Below are 6,000 nucleotides of genomic sequence, written 5' to 3' on the forward strand. Positions count from 1 at the left end.
GTCCAGCAGGGTCCTGATGTCCTCGTTTGTGGCGATGAGGGCAGTCTCGGTGCTGTGGTTGCTGTAGAACCCTGCCTGGGAAGAGTACAGGTTTCGGTTTTCTTTGAGGTATCGGGTTAGCTGTCTGTTGGCGGTTTTCTCTATGACCTTGGCCGGGAAGGGGAGCAGAGAGATGGGCAACGTTGGATTTTCCACAACACAATGCGTACTTTCAAAAGTCATTCTTTCATGACATTTGCAGTAGAGGAATGTACTTCTCATTTCAAGCTCTGCTACTCGGTCTTTGAACATCGCCAAGGGTCTTCACAATGCCAGGATGCCCCGGGCCTCCGAAGGGGGCCCTCCTAAGAGGGCGGCCACCCTTAGTGCCACACGATGGCACAGGCAACAGCAGTATAGTGATTGGGGATCTGAGTGGGTCCCCTGGTGACATCACTTCCGGCGGGGGGGGGCCTGGGTGACTGGCTTTCTTGTATCTGTCCGGATCCATCTGTAGATCCTGCGGAGCATGTAGAGGGTGTTGAAGCAGGAGGAGGAGACAGCGTTGACTTGCTTGGTCATTGAGAGCATTGAGTCGAGGATGATTCCCAGGTTGCGTGCATGGTTGGTGGGTGTCGGGGCTGCCCCCAGTGCCGTCGGCCACCAGGAGTTGTCCCAGGCTGAAGGGTTGGAGGCGAGGATGAGGACCTCCGTCTTGTCCGAGTTCAGGTTCAGACGGCTGGTCTTCATCCAGTCGGGGATGGCCTTCATTCCTTCATGGAGGTTGGCTTTGGCGGTGATGGGGTCCTTGGTGAGGGAGAGGATCAGCTGAGTGTCGTTGGCGTAGGAGATTATGTTGAGGTTGTGCTGTTGGGCTACGTGTGCGAGCAGGGCAATGTAAATGTTGAACAGCGTCGGGCTGGGGGAGGATCCCTGGGGTACGCCGCAGATGATCTCGGAGGCTTTGGTACGGAATGGGGGGAGGCGTACGCTCTGGGTTCTGCCAGAGAGGAAGGAGGTGGTCCAATCCAGAGCCTTGTCTCGGATCCCTGCGGCATGGAGGCATGCGCGTAGTTTGCAGTGGCAGATGGTGTCGAAGGCGGCAGAGAGGTCTAGGAGGATGAGTGCTGCGGTCTCGCCGTTGTCCAGCAGGGTCCTGATGTCCTCGTTTGTGGCGATGAGGGCAGTCTCGGTGCTGTGGTTGCTGTAGAACCCTGCCTGGGAAGAGTACAGGTTTCGGTTTTCTTTGAGGTATCGGGTTAGCTGTCTGTTGGCGGTTTTCTCTATGACCTTGGCCGGGAAGGGGAGCAGAGAGATGGGCAACGTTGGATTTTCCACAACACAATGCGTACTTTCAAAAGTCATTCTTTCATGACATTTGCAGTAGAGGAATGTACTTCTCATTTCAAGCTCTGGTACTCGGTCTTTGAACATCGCCAAGGGTCTTCACAATGCCAGGATGCCCCGGGCCTCCGAAGGGGGCCCTCCTAAGAGGGCGGCCACCCTTAGTGCCACACGATGGCACAGGCAACAGCAGTATAGTGATTGGGGATCTGAGTGGGTCCCCTGGTGACATCACTTCCGGCGGGGGGGGGCCTGGGTGACTGGCTTTCTTGATAGTTGTCCGGATCCATCTGTAGATCCTGCGGAGCATGTAGAGGGTGTTGAAGCAGGAGGAGGAGACAGCGTTGACTTGCTTGGTCATTGAGAGCATTGAGTCGAGGATGATTCCCAGGTTGCGTGCACGGTTGGTGGGTGTCGGGGCTGCCCCCAGTGCCGTCGGCCACCAGGAGTTGTCCCAGGCTGAAGGGTTGGAGGCGAGGATGAGGACCTCCGTCTTGTCCGAGTTCAGGTTCAGACGGCTGGTCTTCATCCAGTCGGGGATGGCCTTCATTCCTTCATGGAGGTTGGCTTTGGCGGTGATGGGGTCCTTGGTGAGGGAGAGGATCAGCTGAGTGTCGTTGGCGTAGGAGATTATGTTGAGGTTGTGCTGTTGGGCTACGTGTGCGAGCAGGGCAATGTAAATGTTGAACAGCGTCGGGCTGGGGGAGGATCCCTGGGGTACGCCGCAGATGATCTCGGAGGCTTTGGTACGGAATGGGGGGAGGCGTACGCTCTGGGTTCTGCCAGAGAGGAAGGAGGTGGTCCAATCCAGAGCCTTGTCTCGGATCCCTGCGGCATGGAGGCATGCGCGTAGTTTGCAGTGGCAGATGGTGTCGAAGGCGGCAGAGAGGTCTAGGAGGATGAGTGCTGCGGTCTCGCCGTTGTCCAGCAGGGTCCTGATGTCGTCGTTTGTGGCGATTTGGGCAGTCTCGGTGCTGTGGTTGCTGTAGAACCCTGCCTGGGAAGGGTACAGGATTCGGTTTTCTTTGAGGTATCGGGTTAGCTGTCTGTTGGCGGTTTTCTCTATGACCTTGGCCGGGAAGGGGAGCAGAGAGATGGGCTGGAATTTCTTGAGGTCTCTAGGGTCTCCCTTAGGTTTTTTGAGTAGGGCGTTGATCTCGGTGTGTTTCCAGATCTCTGGGAAGGTCGCGGTCTCGAGGGAAAGATTGATGACGTTGCGCAGATGTGGTGCGATGGAGCTGCTTGCTCTGTTGAAGACGTGGTGCAGGAATGGATCTGATGGAGAGCCGGAGTGGATTGTGTGCATGGTCTTGATGGTGTCATCGATGCTCACGCTGACCCAGGCTAGCAGGGGGTCGTAGTCGATGGTATGCGGAGGGTCCGTTGTGTTGCTGTCTGTTAGTGCTGTCTGGGTGTTGAAGCTGTCGTGGATGTCTGCTATCTTGCGGTGGAAGAAGGTGGCGAGGGAGTCGCACAGGGCTTGCAACGGAGGGATGTCTTTGGTGTTGGAGCTGGGGTTGGGGAGTTCCTTCACGATGTTGAAGAGCTCCTTGCTATTGTGTGTGTTGTTGTCGAGGCAGTCTTTGAATGATCTTGACTCTTCAATCCAAATTTATGACTCTGTTACCCTAGACCCAAGTGTATACAAGGATGTAGTTGAAAGTGCAAGGGATGAAGTTGGCATCAACAGCTGTAGTTCCCTTGTCACAATACCACCCCAAACTCACAGCAAATCATCTCTTGGATCACTGGGCCCCAAACCCCCTCAATTATGCACAGTTGATTCCAGTTACACCACAGATATCAGTTGATGGTTGGTGAAGGAGAACGTAATACGGGGAGTTCCTTTTCAGTATCCTTGCTCCGTTCTGATAACAATAAATGTCAGCATCTGGGGATGGGGTGCAACTCTGGAAGATGAGGAAGTGAAGGCTTCTTGATCCGAAGTGGATAAAACTTGGTAGTACATTTGGAGATAACTGTTGGTGAAGTGGAAACACTGCAGTTCCATCTACACCTGAAGGGCAAATATATAGTGGTCAGAACAGATAATCAGCCCCTCTGCATTTCCTTGCAGCCCTGTTTACACTCAAATCCATACCTATATTGTAACTTAACTGATGCCTTCTCTTACACGGAGGAAGATTTAGGCTTTGGAATGAAAAGACATACTGCCTTTATGGCTTTGGGCCAGGAAGGGTGCTGCACACTTTAAAAAAAGAATCACTCCCGTGAAGCAATACAAGTATTTTTTGTGCCAGGTTCGGCTCCTGTAGTAAAAAGTCTCCCTGTACTCTTGCATCTAAACTTCAATTCAGCTCTGCCTCATGACCAAGATGCCAATATAAGGTGGGTGAAAATGGATCACCCAGCCCACAGAAGCCTGTCACCAGCACAAATTAGGCACTGGATTGGCCAGCCCTCAGAAGCGTGACACTGACTCAACCTAATATCGGAGTTACAGAATACCAAGGCTGTCTAATCTTGATCCCACCTGAGTCCTCACTCATCCACCGCCACACACTCTTGGCCCTTTATCTCACTCTCCCAGGTTCTTTTCCACCCCTGTTTTATCTCCTTGTCACTCTTTTTCTTCATTTCTCTTGATCCTTGTCTCTTGCTTTAGTGTTTTTCTCTTGCTTGTTCTGGATCAAAGCCTAATGATTCAAAATAAGTCCTTTTCCCCAAAAAGACTGCTGGTGGGCCCCGCCTACAACCACCGACTTATAATAAGCACTAATTGCTTCGCTTTAAACAGAAAGAAGTTTTAAAATTTGCATGTAATACGCCCCACCTGAACATAAACTTTGAGTTCCCAAGGGGGCCTTCTTGAACCCACAGCTTCAGGATGGGCTATTTCAAGATTCCTCAGTGGGACCCTGACTGAAGCAGCTGGTACTAGTCTCTTCCATAAACTTAAACATTTTTTTTGTGCCCACCTCCCCGACTTGTCTTGGCCTGCTTGTGAGACTCCCGTGGAATCTGGAATCTGCCTGTTTTTTGAGTGCAAAGAACCCCCTGTCTACAGCATATGTTTTGCGCTGGAGCAGTTGTCAGCTCTTAGAGTGTCGTTCTCAATTGGAGCATCTCGAGGTCAATGCGCACTTCTGGTAGATTACCAAGAACGTGCCTGAAAGCTGCAGTGCTGTGTCCTGAGAAGTAAACTGTACCTTTGCCTCCTAGCTTCTCTTGCGAGAGCTGGAGCTGCAAGGAGCTACAAAGAGAATCAAAAGTTTCATCTTGCACCACTATTGGTTTCAGGACTCTCTTTCTGAACCTAGAGAGAACTGCAAAGAGCTGACCTTCAAGGAATTAATTGTTGCATGCGCTACTGAGACAGACAAGTCGTGATTGCTAAGGACTAGTGTGCACTCATTTTGCCAGTAAATAATAAGCCTTTCATTCTTTCAGAATTGCCCTGATGGCTGTACTGAACAAAGCAGAAACCAAACTGGGGTTGCTTGAGTTCTAATTCAGAGAGGGTCTGTCCACACAGAATCTGGATCAGTAACAAAAAACAATGGACGAGAATGCACCCTACTGTTGGAAACCTCGACAGTCCTTGGTTTTTTTCAACCTCATAAGTCGCCTTATTAGCACTTGGGGCGGTACTGGTGCCAGTACCGCCCCAAGTGCTAATAAGGCGACTTCCGCATCCTTCCAAACGTGCAGGAGACTACTGAGAGTGATGTAAGTTTCTCGCTGTGTTAATCAGGTGCAAATATCCAAACACCCCCTGTTTTACTAAGGATACACAGTGAAGGAAAGCATTGCCTCAGCCCCATCGTTGGGCAGATTTGACCCCACCAAACCTACTATTCTGTATACTGATGCCAGTAATAAGGGGTTGGGGGCTAGCCTCACCCAGATGGATAATGACAAGGAACAAGTGGTGGCATTTGCTTCTCGCGCCCTTAAAGGAGCAGAAGTAAACTACTCCGTGGTGGAGAAGGAAGCGCTGGCATGCGCATGGGCCATCAAACACTTCCGATTCTTCCTCTGGGGCATTCCCTTCACTGTGAGGACCGACCACAGACCCCTCATGTATGCGTTCACAACCAAAGGGTCTGAAAAACCACACCATGCATATCAAGATGGATTTTGGGATTGGAGGGGTACAATTTCTCTGTAAAATATATACCAGGCTCAAAAAACGTGGTAGCAGACTTCCTGTCCCGCTCACCTACTGAAACTAATGATTGTGCTGTGGTAGTTGAAGATGAGGAGAGAATCTTAAAACTGACATGTCTAAGCAAAGAGGAATGGGAGGAGTGCTTGAGTACTCATAAGCAAGCCCTTAAAAACTGTATAGTCAGAGGGTGTCCCAACGAGAAGAGTAAGGTAGCAACTGCATTGGTTGGGTTCTGGGAGGTGAAACTTGAACTTAACATTCAAAATGGTATAGTATATAGAAGGGAACATTTTTTTTCACCCATATCACTCAGACAAAAAATGGTGGACCTGGCACACGTTGGTCACTTGGGGCGTAGCCTAATGAAGAACACGATAAGACTGGACTAGTGGTGGCCAGGTATGGATAGGATGGCAGAACACACAGTGAGGGACTGTCTTGAATGCAGTAAATCTGATAAGACTCAACAGACAAGGAAACCCCCCCTATCCCCAGTTTTGGTGCCTGACAAACCCTGGTCCAAACTAGCTCTTGAAATAATTGAC

This window comes from Lissotriton helveticus, chromosome 2_1 (genome assembly GCF_964261635.1).
Source record: "Lissotriton helveticus chromosome 2_1, aLisHel1.1, whole genome shotgun sequence".
Taxonomy (NCBI): domain Eukaryota; kingdom Metazoa; phylum Chordata; class Amphibia; order Caudata; family Salamandridae; genus Lissotriton; species Lissotriton helveticus.